This window comes from Gopherus flavomarginatus, chromosome 13, assembly GCF_025201925.1.
Source record: "Gopherus flavomarginatus isolate rGopFla2 chromosome 13, rGopFla2.mat.asm, whole genome shotgun sequence".
NCBI lineage: Eukaryota > Metazoa > Chordata > Testudines > Testudinidae > Gopherus > Gopherus flavomarginatus.
The window spans coordinates 9912086-9935231 of record NC_066629.1 but is presented as its reverse complement, the minus strand read 5'-3'; the positions used below and the strand labels follow the sequence as shown (position 1 = coordinate 9935231).

The 23146-nt window shown below is 45.6% G+C and overlaps 1 protein-coding gene and 1 non-coding gene across 4 annotated transcripts in view; one reads left to right on the top strand and one right to left on the bottom strand.

The window, feature by feature from the left end:
• LOC127033608 (zinc finger protein 420-like) overlaps nt 1-23146 on the top strand; it is a 512279-nt gene that overhangs the window by 161580 nt on the left and 327553 nt on the right. The gene's annotated exons all lie outside the window — the stretch shown is intronic.
• On the bottom strand, nt 9893-9975 carry TRNAS-AGA (transfer RNA serine (anticodon AGA)). Its single transcript has one exon. It is a non-coding gene; the product is annotated as a tRNA-Ser (tRNA).

The window sequence follows — 23146 nt, the reverse complement described above, 5'->3', positions numbered from 1 at the left end:
GTTCAGAAGTACAGTTGTGTGGCAATTAAATGATGACCCTAAAGTTTCATAAAAGCAAACAAAAAAGTGTGGGAAACACAGATGTATCTGAGAAAATGGCTTGGAATGAAGGAAGACAAAAATTGCTGGGTCAAGAGAACAGGCCCTGTTTCCCCCTGATTTGGAACCTCTCTCACAACTTCTGGAATAGAAAAGCTAAGCAAATGGGGTTCTATTGTTTCAAAGGAGATTGAAGTGAGGCCATTTTCTCCAGATGGTCATGGCAGGAGTGGGATTTGAAACCATGTCTCTATGCAGAGACCAGAACACCCAAAGGACTGGAAAAAAAGAATCTTAAACTAGTACTTTAGACCAGTCCACCATCCTCCTGCTACAAAGACTATGACTTATGAACCCTAGTTTTCATTAATTGTTGATGAACTCTTTAGGGAGGTCAAGATGGCACATCTCTTTCAACTCCTAGATACCTTCTACAGCACAGCTGATTTTTACATGCACTCACCCGGACCTAAAGTTACACATTTCCTGGAGCTCCATGAGTTCTGCAGTGTTGGAATCTCCCTGCTCACGTTTTAAGTGAACAAAAGATGGGTGCTGGCATTCTGAGACAGTAATGGTGAACCTCAAAATCCTGCCCTGGGGGCCAGACAGTTAAGCAAGCAGCACCCACAACCTCTATCATGATAGCATCCTGTCTGGGAACAACTCATTGCTCAATAGCTGGGGTGTGAAATCCTCATTTCTGTGTTTTTCTATCACTGTAGTCCCCACTTTCCTATTGCTTGTCTGCATAATCTCTGTCTGGTTCTGTCACTGTTTCTGTCTACTGTATAATTAAATTGTTGGGTGTAAACTAAGGTAAATTAAGGTGGAGGGGTATAATTGGTTAGAAAATCATGTTACAATGTGTTAGGATTGGTTAGTTACATTTCAGTAAAATGCTTGGTTAAGGTATAACTAAGCAGAACATGAATTTTACTATATAGTCTGCAGTTAATCAGGATGTAAGGGGAGGAATAGGAATGGGAGTAGGGGAATTGGAATTATGTTTTGCTAAGGGGGGCGAATAGCAATAGGAACAGGGAATGGGAACAGAGACACAGGCAAGCCTCTGTGGTGTCAGAGCTGGGAAGGGGGATACTTAGGAAGGAAATTGGAATCATTGCTTGCTGGAAGTTTACCCCAATAAACATTGAATTGTTTGCACCTTTGAACTTTGAGTATTGCTGCTCTCTGGTCACCCGAGAAGGACCACGGAATGGGAGAGTGTTATAACTGTAAAGGGAAGGGAACTGCCTCCTGTGTACAATGCTATAAAATTCCTCATGGCCAGAGACACCAAAAGCCTTTTACTTGTAAAGGGTTAAGGAACTCAGGAAACCTGGCTGACACCTGACCCAAAGGACCAATAAGGGGACAAGATACTTTCAAATCTTGGTGGGGGGTGTCATAAACAGATAGCTAAGGATTAATGTCTCTTTCACCTGAAGCACCTGACCAGAGGACCAATCAGGAAACCGGATTTTTTCAACTTTGGGTGGAGGGAATTTTGTGTCTGAGGTCTTTGTTTTCTGTCTGCCTGCTTTCTCTGAGCTTTGGAGAAGTAGTTTCTGCTTTCTAATCTTCTGTTTCTAAGTGTAAGGACAAAGAGATCAGATAGTAAGTTATATGATTTCTTTTCTTTGGTATTTGCATGAATATAAGTGCTGGAGTGCTTTGATTTGTATTCTTTTTGAATAAGGCTGTTTATTCAATATTCTTTTAAGCAATTGACCCTGTATGTGTCACCTTAATACAGAGAGACCATTTGTATGTATTTTTTCTTTCTTTTTTATATAAAGCTTTCTTTTTGAGACCTGTTGGAGTTTTCTTTACTGGGAAATTTCAGGGAAATTGAGTCTGTACTCACCAGGGAATTGGTGGGAGGAAGAAATCAGAGGGAGATCTGTGTGTGTTGGATTTGCTAGCCTGATTTTGCATTCCCTCTGGGTGAAGAGGAAAGTGCTTTTGTTTCCAGGACTGGGAACGGAGAGGGGGAGTCACTCTGTTTGGATTCACAGAGCTTGTGTCTGTGTATCTCTCCAGGAGCACCTGGAGGGGGGAAGGGAAAAAGGATTATTTCCCTTTGTTGTGAGACTCAAGGGATTTGGGTCTTGTGGTCCCCAGGGAAGGTTTTTCAGGGGGACCAGAGTGCCCCAAAACACTCTAATTTTTTGGGTGGTGGCAGCAAGTACCAGGTCCAAGCTGGTAACTGAGCTTGGAGGTTTTCATGCTAACCCCCATATTTTGGACGCTAAGGTCCAAATCTGGGACTAGAGTTATGATATGGTGTGCAGCGTAGTGGGATAGAGAGAATCCAGAAGCCAGTAGGAATATTATATTTTCTTTTCTCTGCTAGGGGCTTTTAAGCAGAGAGAAACAGTTTGGTTTTAAAAGGGAACCATAGAGAATTTTTTTTTCTTTCTGCTCTCTCTGGCAAGTTTCTGGCTTGCATATTAAGGAAGGAGCCATTAAGCTGTGACAAAGGAGTCTTTTGTGACACAATAGCACTCCCATTAGGAGGCAAATACCAGCACTATATACATGCAAATAAAGTGGTTATTCTAGTTTACGCTAGAGGAAGAAAGGGAAATAAACACTGTTGCTAGGCAGACTTCAGGAGGCAACAGAGTGCCTGCAGTTCAGACAATAAACACCGGAGGACACCCCAACACAAGAAAACACAATGTCACGAAAACCAGAGGCAGTACAGCTCGAGGCAATGGAAAAACAGATGGAACTGCTCAGAACACAGATGGGCAGAGATGAGGCAACGCACAAACAAGAGATGGAAAGGCTACAAAAACAAGAAGAATCCAAAAATGCAGCCCACCGCCGAGACATGGAAAAACAACAGAAAGAGATGGAACTCCAGAGGGAAGCCCATTGACAGGCCATGGAATTAGAAAAGGCTAAGCAAAACACAGCCAACCCTAACAACCCTGCGCCAATTATCGTTCCACAGCACAGGAAATTTCCCACCTGCAAGGCAGGTGATGACACCGAGGCCTTCTTGGAAAATTTTGAAAGAGCCTGTCTTGGGTACAGCATCCCTGAAGACCAGTACATGGTAGAATTGAGGCCACAGCTCAGTGGACCTTTAGCAGAGATGGCAGCTGAAATGCCTAAAGAGAACATGAACGACTATAAACTTTTTCAAACCAAGGCCAGATACAGAATGGGGATAACACCGGATCATGCCCGTCGGCGTTTCAGAACCCAAAAGTGGAAACCAGATGTGTCATTTCCGAAACACGCCTACTACGTTGGGAAAAATTATGAGGCCTGAATATCAGGACACAATGTTAAAACCTTGGAAGAACTGCACCTCCTCATACAAATGGAGCAGTTCTTGGATGGTGTTCCTGAGGACATAACACGGTACATACAAGATGGAAAACCCAAAAATCTCGCTGAGGCGGGGGAGATTGGAGCCAGATGGATGGAAGTGGCAGAAAGCAAGAAAGCTACGGTCAAGGGGAACGAATACCCCAGGGGGCACACCGACCATAAACCCTACAACCGAGGACAGCCAAAGACCCCACATACAACCCAAGTAAAGCCACAGACGCCCTATTCTTCCACCTCTCCAGTCTCCAGTAACTCACCTCGGCCCAGTGACCCATCAGATGGAAGATGCTTTAAGTGTAATGAACTGGGACATATCAAGGCCAACTGTCCAAAGAACACCATGCGAGTGCAATTCATTACACCACCATCACACCAAAGATCCCCAGGCCCGGATGCCTCTCAAATACCCTTGGAGCGAAGGGAAAATTTGAGAGTGGGTGGAAAGAAGGTTACTGCGTGGAGAGACACGGGGGCACAAGTGTCAGCTATCCACCAATCCTTCGTTGACCCCAAATTCATCAACCCAAAGGCCAAAGTTACAATTTACCCCTTCATGTCACAAGCTGTAGACTTGCCTACAGCTCAACTGCCTGTCTAGTACAAAGGCTGGTCAGGAATGTGGACTTTTGCAGTCTATGACAATTATCCTATCCCCATGCTACTGGGAGAAGACTTGGCCAACCAGGTGAAGCGGGCCAAGCGAGTGGGAATGGTTACATGTAGCCAAACCAGGCAAGCTTCCAGACCCATTCCTGTTCCTGAACCGTCCACAGACGCCCCGTCTGGGTTACCAGAGACCCAGACAGAGGTAGTGGACCCGGATTCCATGCCAACCACTGAAACAGCCACAACACCTCCAGTCCCAGGCCCGGAACTGGAACAGCAACCAGCACCAGCAAGTGCAACCACATCTTCAAACTCAAAGTCAGAGGGTGCCAGCGAGACAGAACTGGCAGAAGCAACAGACAGCCATACCCAAAAGGCTCAGCCAGAGCCTGAAATAACCTCAGGTGCACCAGCGGAGAGCGGTTCACCAGCAACGGAAACAACCCCATCATCTACATCGCTTCCAGAGGGACCAAGCCCAAGTTCACAGTCTGAGGAAGAACTGGTGACCCCAGCCTCAAGGGAACAGTTCCAGACTGAGCAGGAAGCAGATGATAGCCTTCAGAAAGCTTGGGCGGCGGCACAGAGCACCCCACCGCCTCTCAGCTCTTCTAATCGATCCCGGTTTGTTATAGACCAAGGACTTTTATACAAGGAAATTCTTTCTGGTGGACACTGGGAAGAATGGCAGCCGCAAAAACAGTTGGTGGTTCCAACTAAGTACCGGGGGAAGCTCTTAAGCTTAGCCCATGATCATCCCAGTGGCCATGCTGGGGTGAACAAAACCAAGGACCGGTTGGGGAAGTCCTTCCACTGGGAGGGGATGGGCAAGGACGTTGCCAAGTATGTCCGGTCTTGTGAGATATGCCAAAGAGTGGGAAAGCCTCAAGACCAGGTCAAGGCCCCTCTCCAGCCACTCTCCATAATTGAGGTTCCATTTCAGCGAGTAGCTGTGGATATTCTGGGCCCTTTCCCAAAAAAGACGCCCAGAGGAAAGCAGTATGTACTGACTTTAGTGGACTTTGCTACCCGACGGCCGGAAGCAGTAGCTCTAAGCAACACCAGGGCTAACACTGTGTGCCTGACCCTAACAGACATCTTTGCCAGGGTAGGTTGGCCCTCCGACATCCTTACAGATTCAGGGTCTAATTTCCTGGCAGGGACCATGGAAAAACTGTGGGAAACTCATGGGGTGAATCACTTGGTTGCCACCCCGTATCACCATCAAAACAATGGCCTGGTGGAAAGGTTCAATGGAACTTTGGGGGCCATGATACGTAAATTCATCAACAAATTCTCCAATAATTGGGACCTAGTGTTGCAGCAGTTGCTGTTTGCCTACAGGGCTGTACCACATCCCAGTTTAGGGTTTTCACCATTTGAACTTATGTATGGTCACGAGGTTAAGGGACCATGACAGTTGGTGAAGCAGCAAATGGGAGGGGTTTACGCCTTCTCAAGGAACTAACATTCTGGACTTTGTAAGCAACCTACAAAGCACCCTCCGACACTCTTTAGCCCTTGCTAGAGAGAACCTCAAGAATGCTCAGGAAGAGCAAAAGGCCTGGTATGACAGACATGCCAGAGAACGTTCCTTCAAGGTAGGAGACCAGGTTATGGTCTTGAAGGTGCAACAGGCCCATAAGATGGAAGCATCATGGGAAGGGCCATTCACGTCCAAGAGCGCCTGGGAACTGTAAACTACCTCATAGCATTTCCCAATTCCTCACTAAAGCCTAAAGTGTACCATGTTAATTCTCTCAAGCCTTTCTATTCCAGAGACTTACAGGTTTGTCAGTTTACAGTCCAGGGAGATGATGCTGAGTGGCCTGACGGTGTCTACTACGACGGAAAAAAAGATGGTGGCGTGGAAGAGGTGAACCTCTCAACCACCCTAGAACATCTGCAGTGGCGACAAATCAAGGAGCTGTGCACTAGCTTCACCCCATTGTTCTCAGCCACCCCAGGACAGACTGAATGGGCATACCACTCCATTGATACAGGTAATGCTCACCCAATCAGAACCCCACCCTACCGGGTGTCTCCTCATGCCCAAGCTGCTATAGAACGGGAGATCCAAAACATGCTACAGATGGGTATAATCCGCTCATCTATCAGTGCATGGGCATCTCCAGTGGTTCTGGTACCCAAACCAGATGGGGAAATACGCTTTTGCATGGACTACCGTAAGCTAAATGCGGTAACTCGTCCGGACAACTATCCAATGCCACGCACCGATGAGCTATTGGAGAAGTTGGGACGTGCCCAGTTCATCTCTACAATAGACTTAACCAAGGGGTACTGGCAAGTACCGCTAGATGAACCTGCCAAGGAGAGGTCAGCATTCGTCACCCATGCGGGGGTGTATGAATTCAATGTCCTTCCTTTCGGTCTTCGAAATGCACCCGCCACCTTCCAGAGGCTGGTAGATGGTCTACTAGCTGGATTGGGAGAATTTTCAGTTGGCTACCTCGATGATGTGGCCATTTTTTCAGACTCCTGGCCCGAACACCTACTACACCTGGAAAAGGTCTTTGAGCGCATCAGGCAGGCCGGACTAACTGTTAAGGCCAAAAAGTGTCAAATAGGCCAACACAGAGTGACTTACCTGGGGCACCAGGTGGGTTGAGGAACCATAAACCCCCTACAGGCCAAGGTGGATGCTATCCAAAAGTGGCCTGTCCCAAGGTCAAAGAAACAGGTCCAATCCTTCTTAGGCTTGGCCGGATACTACAGGCGATTTGTTCCACACTACAGCCAAATCGCTGCCCCACTGACCGACCTGACCAAAAAGACCCAGCCAAATGCAGTTAAGTGGACTGATGAGTGTCAAAAGGCCTTTACCCAACTTAAGGCAACGCTCATGTCTGACCCTGTACTCAGGGCCCCGGACTTTGACAAGCCATTCCTAGTAACCACGGATGCATCTGAGCGTGGTATAGGAGCAGTGCTCATGCAGGAAGCAACAGATCACAACTTCCATCCTGTCGTGTTTCTCAGCAAGAAACTGTCTGAGAGGGAAAGTCACTGGTCAGTCAGTGAAAAGGAATGCTATGCCATTGTGTACGCCCTGGAAAAGCTACGCCCATATGTTTGGGGACGGCGGTTCCAACTACAAACTGACCATGCTGCACTTAAGTGGCTTCATACTGCCAAGGGGAACAACAAGAAACTTCTTCGTTGGAGTTTAGCTCTCCAAGATTTTGATTTTGAAATTCAACACATCACAGGAGCTTCTAACAAAGTTGCTGATGCTCTCTCCCGTGACAGTTTCCCAGAATTCAGTAGTTAAAAAGTGTTCTTAAAATGTAGAAGTCTGTTAGTTATATACTTAGTAGTATATGTAAAGGTGCATGTGTTGTAGTAATCTGTTTATTTTAAAGTTCTAGAAGAAAATCGCCGCCAGTGAGCTTCCCCACTATCTGCAATTTGGGGGGCGTGTCATAAACAGATAGCTAAGGGTTAATGTCTCTTTCACCTGAAGCACCTGACCAGAGGACCAATCAGGAAACCGGATTTTTTCAACTTTGGGTGGAGGGAATTTTGTGTCTGAGGTCTTTGTTTTCTGTCTGCCTGCTTTCTCTGAGCTTTGGAGAAGTAGTTTCTGCTTTCTAATCTTCTGTTTCTAAGTGTAAGGACAAAGAGATCAGATAGTAAGTTATATGGTTTCTTTTCTTTGGTATTTGCATGAATATAAGTGCTGGAGTGCTTTGATTTGTATTCTTTTTGAATAAGGCTGTTTATTCAATATTCTTTTAAGCAATTGACCCTGTATGTGTCACCTTAATACAGAGAGACCATTTGTATGTATTTTTTCTTTCTTTTTTATATAAAGCTTTCTTTTTGAGACCTGTTGGAGTTTTCTTTACTGGGAAATTTCAGGGAAATTGAGTCTGTACTCACCAGGGAATTGGTGGGAGGAAGAAATCAGGGGGAGATCTGTGTGTGTTGGATTTGCTAGCCTGATTTTGCATTCCCTCTGGGTGAAGAGGAAAGTGCTTTTGTTTCCAGGACTGGGAACGGAGAGGGGGAGTCACTCTGTTTGGATTCACAGAGCTTGTGTCTGTGTATCTCTCCAGGAGCACCTGGAGGGGGGAAGGGAAAAAGGATTATTTCCCTTTGTTGTGAGACTCAAGGGATTTGGGTCTTGTGGTCCCCAGGGAAGGTTTTTCAGGGGGACCAGAGTGCCCCAAAACACTCTAATTTTTTGGGTGGTGGCAGCAAGTACCAGGTCCAAGCTGGTAACTGAGCTTGGAGGTTTTCATGCTAACCCCCATATTTTGGACGCTAAGGTCCAAATCTGGGACTAGAGTTATGATAGGGGGAAGTCTTTTATTTGTGCTCTTTGTTTTGGGGGTTGTTTGCTCTTGGGACTAAGAGGGACCAGACATCAATCCAGGCACTCTAAATCTTTCTGAACCAATCTCTCATATTTCAAACCTGTAAGTAACAGCCAGGCAAGGCGGGTTAGGTTTATTTTTGTTTTCTCAACTTGTAAATGTTCCTTTTTGCTGAGAGTATTTTACCTCTGTTTCCTATAACTTTGAACCTAAGGCCAGAGGGGGTTCCTCTGGGCTCTATGAATCTGATTACCCTGTAAAGTTATTTTCCGTCCTGATTTTACAGATATGATTTTTACCTTGCTTTCTTTAATTAAAAACCTTCTTTGTAAGAACCTGATTGATTTTTCCTTGTTTTAAAATCCAAGGGGATTGGATCTGGACTCGCCAGGAATTGGTGGGGGAAAAGATGGGGGATGGTTAAATTCTCCTTGTGTTAAGATCAGGGCCGGCTCCAAGCACCAGCGAGCAAGCTGGTGCTTGGGGCGGCAGATTCTATGGGGCAGCTTCCGCCCAAACCTAGGGCAGTATGGGCACTTTTTTGTTGTTGTTGTTCGCTGCTCCGGCCACCCTGTAGTGGAGGCAGTGAGGAGGAGGGGAGCGCCCTGCAGCAAACTCGGCAGGGCAGCCTGTGTCCTTCCCTCCCTGCTGACCGGAGCTGAGCGGAGCCCTCCCACCTGGCAGCATGGTGGTCGGGGCCACATGGTGAGTGCCCCGCTGAAGAGCTGGCCGCCCTCCTTCTCTCTCCCCCTGCTCCCTCCCCTCCCTGCCATTAGACCGGGCACGCACTCAGCAGCACAGGGAGTCCCCTGGCTCCATCCACCCTGTGGGGTTTTCTGTTTTGTTTTTTCCCTGCTTTGTCAGCCGCACCGTTGTTTTCCCTCCTGCCCCCCACTCCAGCTGCACCATTTTTGTGTTGTTCCCCCCCGCTTTGCTGCTCCAGCTGCACCATGTCCTCCCCCACCAGCTTTACCACTCCAGCTGCATCGTGTTCCCCCTTGCTTTGCTGCTCCAGTGGCCCTGCCTCCTTTTTTTTTTTTCGCTTGGGGTGGCAAAAAAGCCAGAGCCAGCCCTAGTTAAGATCCAAGGGGCTGTGCGGTGTTCACCAGGGACCTGGTGAAGAAGTCTCTCAAGACTATCCAGAAAAGGGAGTTAGTTTGAGAGCGGTGGCAGCAAGACCAGATCTAAGCTGGTAGTCAAGCTTAGAAGTGTTCACGCATGGCCCCATATCTGGACCCTAAAGTTCAGAGTGGGGAAGGAACCTTGACAGAGGGTGATGGAATAAACCCTCTAACAAGTATGTCTTTCAGGGTGTGAAAAACCCCAGAACCAGTATAATTAAGCTGACCTGAGCCATGGTTAGATAGTGCTAAATGAAAGGAAAGATTGTTTTGTCAACACAGCTATTACAGGGATGGAAAACCCTTCTGGTCACTGTAGCAGCTGTCTACTCCCCTGTGCTACTGCAGTATTTTAAGTGTAGAGAGCCTCAGAGTGAGACCAGATCTGGCTCCATGGATACTCAGACAGCAGCAATTACAATGCACTGATGTTTCCATAGTTGGCAGGATTCAAACCTGCATGGGGAAACCCCAGTGGATTTCTAGTCCCATCACCTTAACCACTCGGCCACAACTACTTGATATACAACTGCTTCCCTACGCAATGATTCTGTTCTCACAGACTTGTCACTTCAAATGGCTCAGACCAGCTTCCCCAGCACACTCACAGCTGTGCATTAGTGTGTGTCCATGGCAGAACAGCGAGAATTCCTGCCCATTTCCTTTTCAGCTGGAACATGATGAGAGTGTGTTTGTGGCTAACGACATTGCTATAGATTGTTGTTCATTCCCCACACTGACAATTCAGACTGTCCCTTTCCTATTCTGATCTCCAGCACATCATTCCAATAACAGGGGGCAGGATTTCTCTGGGGCACTGAAATATTTCAGGGGATTGGTGTGTGAGCTCCGCCTTGCATTCCATCCCTGATAGACTCATAGACTCTAGGAATGGAAGGGACCTCGGGAGGTCATCGAGTCCAGTCCCCTGCCCTCATGGCAGGACCAAATACTGTCTAGACTATCCCTAATAGACATTTATCTAACCTACTCTTAAATATCTCCAGAGATGGAGATTCCACAACTTCCCTAGGCAATCTATTCCAGTGTTTAACTACACTGACAGTTAGGAACCTTTTCCTAATGTCCAACCTAAATCTCCCTTGCTGCAGTTTAAGGTCATTGCTTCTTGTTCTATCATTGGAGGCTAAAGTGAACAAGTTTTCTCCCTCCTCCTGATGACACCCTTTTAGGCACCGAAAACTACTATCATGTCGCTTCTCAGTCTTCTCTTTTCCAAACTAAACAAACCCAATTGTTTCAGCCTTCCTTCATAGGTCATGTTCTCAAGACCTTTAATCATTATCGTTGCTCTTCTCTGGACACTCTCCAATTTCTCCACATCTTTCTTGAAATGCAGTGCCAAGAACTGGACACAATACTCCAGTTGAGGCCTAACCTCCATGATGTTTCATGGACTAACAACAGCAGCAGAAAGAAAGATCAGAACCAATATCTCCCTCGCAGGGATACAGGTGGCCTCCTCCCCTCTGTCTGACCATCACCGTTGCAGGAGAGAAGGATTCACTGGAATTGAATGCCCTGGTTCAGGCAAGAGACACAGGGAGGTTTTGCTGTTCAAGGATATATGCAAAGGAAATTGTGTCTCTGTGTGAAATTGAGAAGGGAAAAGAAACATCCACATGGTGGCCCAGTGCCCTAAGGAATGTGGGTGAAGGACTCTGGCTGAGAAGTATTAGAGGGGTAGCCGTGTTAGTCTGGATCTGTAAAAGCAGCAAAGAATCCTGTGGCACCTTATAGACTAACAGATGTTTTGGAGCATGAGTTTTCGTGGGTGAATACCCACTTCGTCGGTTATTTAATAGGAATTTGTATCAATGTATTGCCCTGATTAAAAGCTATGGCTAAAATGGCAACCACTGCTGTTAGTACTTGAACTTGCGTGGAGACACCCGAGTGGGTACCAAGTCCATTGCCTTAACCAGGGATAGTCGATTATTTTATCAAGATCCAAATTTCTTGGTCAAGATATAGTCAATGTCTAGATTCCAGAGAAAATAATACACTGATGATAATAAGAATATAGAAAGATTTTGCAGTCACTCTGGGCATAACTATGATGATTGTTTTGTGATTCACTCCTTATATCTGACATCAACACTACCTTTCCCTTTAGTCTTGTAGTTTACAAACGGTAAAACTAAACATCACTTCAGATACCAGGGAGTGTTTGTGTTCATTCCTGATAGCTACACAGGGGTTTGATGTAGCTGCTTTCGATCCTCTGGCTTTGCTGGGATAAGTAACATTTCAGGGTGTCACTGAACTGAAAGAGGGAGATCACTTTTTGACAGATGATGCCTCCTCTTAAAGGTGTTTGGCTGGCAGCCCTGGTTCCTAGGTGTCTCCTGAGGGAAGAAAGTTTCTGTGCAAAATACTAAAACTTTTAACAGAGAAGAGGGAAAGGCGATGGCCACATGGTGGAGCCAGTATGTACCACAACATGGTTCTTTTATGTGGGATGACTCTGAACACTGACTGATCTCCACTTCCTTGGATTTGAAGAGATGTTTAGTTGTGCACTTGGGAACCTATAAGGCTGAAGCAATTTTATGGATGGTGACACTACGATTGAAGGGTTATTAAATGTTGTAGAAATTGTTAAAAACACTTAGCTTAAAATGGAACTGCCAGTTATTAAAGGCTGGTTTCCCCACCTCAGTTCCATAAGCTCTCCTAGAAACACCCTAGGTTCTCTCCTGCCTCAGTGGGAACTAGAGAGAATCGTCCCCTGCTGCTCTTGGCTCCAGGCTGATTTTTCTGGGGAGGGGACGTGGAACTGATTTGTTCGCTGCTGAGAAGGGAGCCGGGCCAGTTCTCAGGGAACCAGAACTCCCAGCAACTTCCCAACCCAACCCAGACTGCTTCCCTGTCCCAGCCTCTGTTCCCCTGGGGGCCCTGCATGTTTGACTCTAGAGTAGACTGGGAGCAGCAGCTGAGGCAGAGGACAGCCTGGGACGGGCAGATAAGGAGTTTAGCAATCAAAAAAGGTAAAATGAAAGTGGAGTATTACCTTGGACTCGATGGCATTTCTCCATTGGTCTGTCTGCTTTGGGGCAGGGACAATAACACGTCCTCCTCAGGAGCGGCGCCAGGTTTTCTGACACCCTAGGTGGACGGCCATTTTGCCACCCACCGCAGCCCCGGTGGACCTACCGCAGTCATGCTGGCAGTCGGTCTGCTGCTGGAAAGGCTCAGGTGGAGCTGCCGCAGTGATGCCGGCGGGCGGTCCACTGGTCTAAAGGCTCCGGTGTAGCTGCTGCAGTCATGACTGTGGTAGATCCACCAGAGTCTTTAGACTAGCGCGCCGTCTGCCGAAATGACTGCGGCAGCTCCACTGAAGCCTTTCCAGCAACGGACCACCCACCGACATCACTGCGGTAGGTCCACTGGACCCGCGTGCCGCTCCCCCGGCAAAATAGCGCCCCCCAAAAATTCTGGTGCCCTAGGCCATTGCCTAGGTCGCCTAAATGGTAGCACCGGCCCTGGTCCTGCTGCATTTGTTATTTCAAAAGGCAGTTTAGGATTTTCATACTCACACACAGTGCACAAAGTGGGACTCAACCTTTGGCATAAACTAAACAAGCTGCTCACAGTTTCTGGCAGCCACAATGTCCATTTGGGTGAGAGCTCAGACCTGCCCCTGTCCCAGAGGAAAAGTATCATCTGTGTGGGGACTGGACCACTGACCTACTCGCTCCTAACTCCCAAACTTTCAGTAACTCTATTATCAGTGCCTGTGAGTGTTATTTAAACCATAAGAAAAAACACACTGGGCTAGACCAACGGCCCATCTAGCTCTGAATCTTGTCTTCTGACAGTAGCCAATAGCAGGTGCCCCAACCACCAGTCAACAAGGAACCACTGGGAGTTGAACCCAGGCTCTCCGGTTTACAAAACAGGTGTTTTAACCAGCTATGCCATGGTGCCTGTAGATGGCTAGAATACAGTGTCTGCCCACACCTGACTCCCTGCCATCGTCACTGGGGCTGACAAGCTTTGCTTGTGTTTGGATTCTGCAAAGCAGAGGAGCAGGTGACGTTTTCCTTACAAGTTGTGTGTGAGTGAATCTTTGGCCAAGTCTGCACTACAAAGTTGTTTCAGCAGAATTATATTGCTCAAGTGTGTAAAAAACACACAAGGCTACCTCAGTCAGCAGCTTGTGGCTGGTGTACACACTGCAATGCCACGTCTGGCGACAAAACTGCCCTGTTTTGCTGACAAAATAAAGCAATTTCAGTGAGAAGTCTAGAGCTTTCTGCAGCAAACTTAAAGTGACAGAGTAGACACTGCTGTTCATTTTATCACCATAACTGGCCTCCTCCAGTATCCCACAATGCCCGCCATGAACTCTCCTTCCCTGCATTCCTGCTACAAAGCCATGGGCCCCTCCCCTTTCATTGCTCTGGGACGTTCTGACAGCTGAGCCTGCTGCTCTGCTCTGTCAGCCAGGAGCAAATCGCTGTCATGGAATGCTGCTCTCTCCCACACTGCGAACACAGAGCAGACGGCGGGAGCTTCCTTACAGTGTAGGGGGGTGTGAAAGTAGAATGAATTAAATTGTAAAAATAAGAATGGATTAAAGAAATGTTGTATGTACCTTTAAGCAGAAATAAGGAGTGTTGAAATACAGGTGCCAGGAAAAGAAACATTAGGCATAAACAAGGGTGCTAATGACGAAACATTAACAAAGGATTGGTAATAGTTAGTAAGGAAATAAGATATGCATGCCTAGCCCAGATAAACTTATCAGATTCTGCTTCCTTTGTTATCTTGTTAAGTGCTCGCCGTTTTATCTGTATAAATAAGATAGTTTGTGTCTTGCATGGTGCTCACATTATCTGGGTGTTACTGGCGGAGCGCTGCGCTAATAAAACAGAGTGGTCTGACAAATTGTGAGTCCTGATTCTAACTTTGATAATTTGGAGGTCCCACCGAGATGGCAACCGTCTTCACTAGGGCTGTGTGATTCCTGACCGTTTTTGTAGGATGACCATGGCAGCCAGCACCGGGGCATTTGGCCCAAACGGTTCTCCACTAGAGCGGAAAGGTGCACAGCCACAGTGAGGTCTATGCCATCAAACCTGTTGGTTCTCACTCTGTTCTGGTACGGATCCCGGGATCTGACATCAGGAATCTGATCAGGTAATTATTTCTGTTTTGTCCCGACTGAGGACTGTTCTGTCTCTGTGTCTATCCATCCTCTTGTGGAGTGTTTGAGTCTGGGTGCCGTCTCCGTCCGGGGATAGGCCAACCAAGGGGTTCCTGTCCCCGCGGCTTGAGTGAGTGGAATCTGCACAATTGCAGCCGCACCGCACTTTGGGTAAAACCCGTCGTGTGAAAGCAAGGGCGATTGAGGCAGTAGCCTGTGAGATCCTTTTGTGTGTTGCAGCGGGCATCACTCTGATGAACCCGAATTTCCTTCTTGTGTGATTGGTGTGTGAAGTCCTCCTGTATGGGTAACCAGACGTCTAAGTCAGGAGTGTTCCCTAAATGAACGTTGACTCATTTTATGTATTTAGGATGGGTCCAGACTCCTGTAAAAAGGGTCCAGACTTTAGTAAATTTCTGGAAAAATGGTCTAGGCTAACTCAGGGGGATCCCAAAGCTCAGTGGCCACTGTTAAAATCTTGGAACAAAGACTGAGTGGACTTCTTAAAGAACAAACTCAGCCAACCTAAAACTAAACTGGCTAAAGGAGAGGTTAATTGTTTCATGCAGTGGTGGCAAGAGGCAAATCATAGGTGGACAAAATCAAAACTCGCCTCTCAATTATTCAAATAATAAGTTAAAAGCTTTATTAAAAGCCTCCTCTCCCACCACCAGACTGAACGCTCCCCTTTACCCTGTTCTCCAAACCCCGGATCAATCCAACCCCCTTCATACTCCCATCTCATTGTAAAAAGGACAAAAAGCCCCTTGTTCTGTTCCCTTTTGTTGTCTGCCTCAGAAACTGATTCTTTAGTGTTCCACTACCAATTCAGCAAGGCTGGGGGTGGGGGAAGCTCCTCAACTAGCCCCCACTCTTCCTGATCCCTTTCCTTGAACATTTCTTTCAAAATTGTGAAATGACCACAATATCACTCACAAATGGTTCATTGGAAAAAGCAGGATCGGGCCCAGACAAGCAGGCAAGCAACCGATAAAGAAACAGGTTAAAAGCCCTAAGGGAATAGTGTCAGGAGTAAAAGAAGTAGTAAGTGTAGGCATGAACCCCTGGAACAATACTTAAAATGGTGAAATCTGAGGTGATAAAGGGGTCATTTTGGGACATAAACAAGTGATTTAAAAAACGAGAGTAAAAAGTTAACTCTACAGAGGCTGAAGAGAATTAAGCAGTTAAACTTTGTGGAAAATGTTAAAAAGGACCATGTTAAAGAGGGAGAATTGTTGGTTTCTTTGCAGCCATTCTGAAGGGAAAATGGGCCCTTTTCCAGAAGAGTGCCTGTAAATAATCCATATATACATACAGCTATGCAAAACCAAAGCAGTGTAAAAAGAATGTTACGGAAAAGAAAATGTGTATGTATCTATTTGTCTGTGAAAATATGTAAAGTTCTAAGAATCTAAACCAACACATCTGGTTTGCAAACTCCTATTTTGTAAGTATAAGATAAATTGATTTTGTTTTTGTTTTTGTTTTTAATGCGACTTTTCATTTGACTCTTTAATTCAAAGTTGCAAAACTGACAGACCTTTTTGCAAGACACAGGTAATTAGTGTTGTTTGGCTTTGGAATTTAGCATTTAACCCTTAAGGGGTAACTTGATTCTTTACAAAAATTAAAATGTTTTTAAATAAAGACCAAGTCATGGCTGCAATAGGGCAGTCAGAATCAGGAGAATAGGTAGAAATTCTGGAGTCTTTTTGTTTGTTTGGGTTTTTTTTGTAACAATAGCAGATAAGAGCTGTAATAAAGAATAAAAAATTAACAGTGACCCTCTGAAGCAACAGCAGAGGTGAGGTGCACAAAACAAAAAGAAGCAATGTTAAAAACACTGAGCCTTAAAATGACTCTGTATAATCAGACTGATACTTTGATAAGAGTACATGAAAACTCTGTAAGAACAAAACAAACAGTTATACTTTATGTAAAAATTAATATGGCTACTGTTTTTGAAAAGTTATAGTATAAAAAGAATGTACATTTTCCCTAGGACATGTGCAGTGTATATTGTAGAAAGGGAAGTAAAAAAAAAATGCAAATAAAACGTGCTGCTGAATTAAAATCCTATTAGGGCTCCAAAAAGAGCCGCAATAGGCTGTTTTCTTTTTCAGATCCCTGCGTGTTAAGACAGAGTCTCTGAGCTCTGCTGATGGCTTTAAATCCAAAAGCCAAGCCTGTGTTGATGCAAATTACCTAACTGATAAAGAAAGGTGAGAACTACCAGCACAAAAGAATCTGCAAATAAAGAACATACCTGGTCAGCAAACAAACTGCCTACATAAAAGGCATGGTATAACAAGATACCTTTAATACATTTGATACTAATGTTACTGTTAATATTAAACATTAAAATAACTTTAATGTTAGTAAGTACCCCTGTAACAACGTGCATGATTTTTGGAAAAATCCTTTAAAGTAATATGGTAATGATGCTTCTCAGCTATTACCTGTGAATAAACTTAAAGCTTAACACAGCAGGAAAAACATTACAAACTTGATCTGCTATATATGAGGAAAAACTTGAGGTACACCACCTCAAGAATTTAATAACTAAACAGTGGAATAATTTTGCATAACCCTTAAAAAATAGAACCCATTAAAACCTGGCCTGCCTATAGAAAAAAAACCTACAAAATATGGGGGTAATTCTTCTGTTTTGTCTGCAATCAGCAAGGGTATTTGTAAAAGAAAGGAATCTTTTAAGTAATAATCAATGCCACCCCAAAAGAAATAGAAAAATGTTATTTTTGTGTTTCAGATAATCCAAAGTACTGTATAATGGGCTATGTGTATGTGTTAATTCTTGCGGAAAAATGTTTAAAAAGTGTTAGCAACTTACCAGAACAACAACAACAAAAGAGTCTCAGCTTACTGTGAGCACTGATTTAGCTGAGTTCTCTATCAATCTTGGCATTAAATGGAAAACAGTTACCAATCATCTGTTAAAAGGTAAAAAGGTAACATGGTTCCTAAAAAAATAAAAAAAAATGTGAAAAACTGGACTATTCATATTATACACGCAAATGGGGACATGTTAAGAATTGCCACTGCAGAAAAGCATAACAGCTTATCATTGGTATAATATATTTTCTGGATGGTCTCCCACATCTACTGGCATACCAATGTTACTACCCCTAATTGTTTTTGGTTTTAAATTGTATGTGTTTAATTGAAATGTTTAAAATGTGCTGGTGTATAAAACAAATGTATGTAAAGCTAAAGCCACAGGCCCAAATCACCTCCCAGTATTTTCTATTACTTGGGCTAAATAAGAAGTGACACTGGTGACTGATTATCTTAGTGTCAAAAGGGGAATATGTAGGAGCAGGATTTTATAATGTCCGATAAGAATTAAAGTATAATTTGATATCATCCTGCTAGCCACCTTTTTTAAATAGCAGAAAAAAATGACCCCCTGGGACTATAAGATTCTGTTTTCCCATATGCATTACAAATTGGGCCCTCTCTAACTCTTTGTTTTAAGATTTAGGTAGTAAAAGACAGGATTCTCTATTGTGTCTATGTTAAGTAAATTAGAGAAACATTGAAGGCCTGGGTCTCAATGTAAATTGTCTTGGTTATCAATTGTAAAACTTAGCAAGGTTTAATTTGCAATGCTTTTTTGTTCTATATAAAATACTACTGTTTGTATTCTCAATCTATTTGTGTAAATGAGGAATGTATGCATCAGGAAAAGATAAGGTGTGAAGGCCATTGTTACAGCCAGAGTCAAGGGACGGCTGTTAAACTATCTGGCATCTCAGAGTGGATACATGCTTCTCAGTGTAAGAATGCACCAACCCCAGTGAACAATCATCACCTCAGGACCACGCACAGTCAATTTTTTAACTCCAGAAGAAGACGTAGAGGAACAGCCTGCAATACCTTACAATCTACGCTCTTGTAAGGGTTGCCAGAAGCAGATGACTACATAAAGCAAGGCCCAAGAAGAAGCAGTAGTGAGCCTAGCGCCTGCTGCCTGGTGAACATAAAACTGTGACTGCAGTTCCCTCAGTTGAGGTTGTCAGAACCAGAAGGGCCCTGCCTCCAACATGCGCCTCTGGTGGTGCCTGTTCTTTGACTGCTGGTGTCTTAAGGTCTGGGGAGTCCACAATGACAATTCTTTTATCCAGCAGCAAGTGTGGATAGCTCAGACCCTTATTATTTCTAAATGCTGGGTCTGCAGCCACATCCCAGCCCACTCTCAAACTGGTGTTCCTGTCCTGGCTATCCCACTCAATTCCCCAGACCTCACTGGAGGACCTTGTCCGTTTAACACAATATGGAACAGTAATGACACCTGGGAAGAGGCTATTGGCAGTTCCTTTATCCCACTTGGGGGAGCAATACACCAGACAAAAAAAAAGGCTCCTAAGGTTACAATCAGTAGTTAAAATAATGGCAAATAAAACCAGAGAAAGTTTAAGAGCCCTGGCCAAAGAAACAGGGGCTATCGGACAGGTGGCCCTCCAGAACCATCAGGCATTGGACATAGTGCTGGCGGCCAAAGGAGGGACCTCTGCTCTCACTGGAAAACAATGTTGTGTGTTTATACAATACAAATGAAGTAATAGATTGCTATAGCCACTTAGAACAAATCACATATCTTCCCCATGAAGAGTCGAATTCTTTAGGGAAGTGGCTAAGTAACCTGTTCAATTTCTCTGGCATAGAAAACTGGTTGTTTCAGGGAGCCCTAACTATCCTGCTTGGAATCTTAGTAATTTTTGTATGCTTTCAGTTAATCTCCTGTTGCATCCAAAATGGTGTAAGACATGCCACACAGATAGCTGTCCCAAACCAGAGTGCTAATATAATGATTTTAAATATCACTGATGAAGAAAGAAAGAATAATTGATTTGTGGAACCAGTAAAATTTTGGTCATGGCGTGAGCTTGACCAAAAGGAGGGATTGTGAAAGTAGAATGAATTAAATTGTAAAAATAAGAATGGATTAAAGAAATGTTCTATGTACCTTTAAGCAGAAATAAATGTTGAAATACAGGTGCCAGGAAAAGAAACATTAGGCATAAACAAGGGTGCTAATGGCGAAACATTAACGGAGGATCGGTAATAGTTAGTAAGGAAATAAGATATGCATGCCTAGCTCAGGTAAACTTATCAGATTCTGCTTCCTTTGTTATCTTGTTAAGTGCTCGCCCTTTTATCTGTATAAATAAGATAGTTTGTGTCTTGCATGGTGCTCACATTATCTGGGTGTTACTGGCGGAGCGCTGCGCTAATAAAACAGAGTGGTCTGACAAATTGTGAGTCCTGATTCTAACTTTGACAAGGGCCACTGGCATCCGAACTGTGACACGCACAGGACATCCCTTCCTTTGAGGAGGCTCTTACCTTCTAAACAGGGACGGCTGTTTTCTAGTAAAATCAGGAAAAGGGAAGGAGAAAACTCAAAAGAGATTCCTCCTGGCACTCACGTACCTGAACCCAAATACTCTCTCAGTCCTCAAAGAGAGACCTGGAGAAGGAGACTTGCTGAAGCAAAGCCACAGGGGTCTCTGAGGTTTCCCTGGCCCCTCGCTCCTTTGCTGCCTGGGTAATGTCAGCATCTCTCTGTGAGGTCACCACCTCCCCACCACCTTTGACCAATAGTCTCAGGTCTTGAAAAAGGCCTTTGTGATGTCACTGCCACACCCTTCCCTTGCTGTGCCAATGTCCTGCCCCTGGCTAGACACTTTGGAGGTTTGAGCTACTCCCTGTGGATCACGCCACTCAGAGAGCGTTTGTTCTAGGAAGCAAGCCGGCTAGACAGGAAAACATCAGATGCTGCTGCCAATGCTACACTCAGTTTTTTCAGAAATTAGTCAACTTTATGTCCTGAAGAGACCATTAGAGCATCTAATCTGACCTCCTGCATATCACAGGCCTCCTGTATGACACAATAGCTACTTTTGAGGAAAATACATTCCAGAAAGGCATCTAGTCTTCGTTGAATGACATCAGGAGATGGCAAATCTACCACTTTCCTTGGTAGCTTGTTCCTGTGGGGAATCATCCTCGCTGTTGATTATTTGTGCCTTAAGTGTAATATGAATTTGTCTCTTTTCACCTTCCAGTCATTGGGTTTTGATATCCTTTTCTCTGCTAGGTTAAAGAGTCCTTTAATAGCCAGTCTTTTCTCTCCATTAAGGCTCCAGGGGCTATTTAAAGGGCCAGGGCTCCAGCTGCCTCTGCCACCCTATCCTTTAAATAGCCACCGGAGCCCCCCCCCCCAGTCCCATGTATTCTCCAGGGTTCCCACGGCTATTTTAAAGGTCCGGAAGGGGGTAGAAGCAGAGGAGCCCCAGGCCCTTTAAATAACCTCCAGAGCCCTGGGAGTCTTCGGGGCTATTTAAAGGGCAAGGGCTCCAGCTGCCTCTGCTGCACCCCTTGCCCTGCCCGCACCAGCCCTGCCCCCCCTGCCTGCAGCCAGCTCTGCACCCTATGCCCACAACCAGCTCCTGCCAAACCCCCTGCCCTGTCTCCAGCCAACCCCTGCCACACACCACTGTGGCCCTGCTCAAAGCCAGCCAGCCCCACACACAGCCCTGCCCGCACCAGCCCTGCACACCCTGCCTGCCCTGCTCACATCCAGCCCCGCACCCCCTGCCCTGTTTCCAGCTAATCCCTGCTGCACCCCCCTGCCTGAAGCCAGCCAGTTTCACACTCCTCTGTCTCCAGCCCTCTCAACCCCTGCTGCATCCCCCTGCGGCCCTGCCTGAAGCCAGCCCACCCCACACCCCCCTGTCTCCAGCCAGCCCTGCACACCTTGCCCTGCCTGCAGCTAGACCCTACCTCCAGTCAGCCCCTGCCCTGCCTCCAACCAGCCTCATGTCTGCTGCTGCCCTGCAGTTCCCAGGGCAATAACCCTGCACACTTACTTCAATGAGGGGGACAGGGAGCAGCTGGGACCCACACATGTGCACACCCGCAGGGAGTGGCAGGGACCCACACATGTGAAATGGCAGTCATTAATAAGCAATCAACTGCATATATGATGCAATGTACATAATATATAATTGTATTATTTATATCGTTATGGAAAGTAAATAATACGTGGAAGAAATAAAAGGTGGGGTTTTTTTACACTTTTTTTTTTAGTCATCCCTGCCAGGGCCCCACCAAAAATGTTCAAATTGGGCCCCGCACTTCCTAAAGCCAGCCCTGATCCCATGGGCAGTCCAGGAGGGAGCGGAAGGGGAAAAGCCACTTTACAGGCATTCAGAGAGGGAGAGGAGACAAAAGTGGGAAAGGGGAAAGTATAACAGACCTTTTGAGCATAGAAATCACTGCTGCTCCTAAAACAGCAGGGACAGGCCAGTGGGAGCTGGGAAAATTAAGCTCTCACGTTTCTACCTGGTTTCAAGCCCGGGACCTTTTGCATGTTAGACAAATGTGATAATCACTACACTACAGAAACTCTATCATGGTACTCTGCCCCTTGTCACGGAGCGTGGGGGAGTCCGGCCCTGCACCCCTCTTCCTGGGACCCACAGTGACTCTTAACCAACCTGTAAAACAGAAGGTTTATTGGACAACAGGAACACAGGTTACAGCAGGGCTTGCAGGCACAGTCAGGACTCCTCCATTGAGTCCTTCTGGGCTTTCAGGGTGCTTGGATCCTAGCTAGGATACCCTGAATTCCGCCCATCCAGCCCCAAGCCCAAACTCAAACTGCTTCCCTCCTGCCACTCCCTTCCTTTGTTCCCCTTCCCGGGCAAAGGTGTTGACCTTTCCCTTCCCTTACCTAGCTCAGGTTACAGGCTCTGGTATCATCCATCCCCTAAAGTCCTCCCCTGCTCTCCCATTCCCCACACAGACAGCCCTTACTCCATCACACCCCTCCCTTCATAAGAACATAAGAATGGCCATACTGGGTCAGACCAAAGGTCCATCCAACCCCACATCTATCTGCCAATAGTGGCCAATGCCAGGTGCCCCAGAGGAACTGAACCTAACAGGTAATGATCAAGTGATCTCTCTCCTGCCATCCACCTTCACCCTCTGACAAACAGAGTCTAGGGACACTATTCCTTACCCATCCTGGCTAATAGCCATTCATGGACTTAACCTCCATTAATTTATCTGCAAAAAGAAAGAGGAGTACTTGTGGCACCTTAGAGACTACCAAATTTATTTGAGAATAAGATTTCGTGGGCTAAAACCCACTTCATCGGATGCATGCAGTGGAAAATACAGCAGGAAGATATATACACACAGAGAACATGAAAAAATGGGTGTTGCCATAAGCACTATAAAGAGAGGGAGCAGATAAGGTGAGCTAGTATCAGCAGAAGAAAAAATCTTTTGTAGTGATAATCAGGATGGCTCATTTCCAACAGTTGACAAGAGGGTGTGAGTAACAATAGGGGAACAAATAAACATGGGGAAATAGTTTGATTTTGTGTAATGACTCATCCACTCCCAGTCTTTATTCAAGCCTAATTCAATGATGTCGTTTGCAAATGAATTCCAATTCAGTAGTCTCTCATTGGAATCTG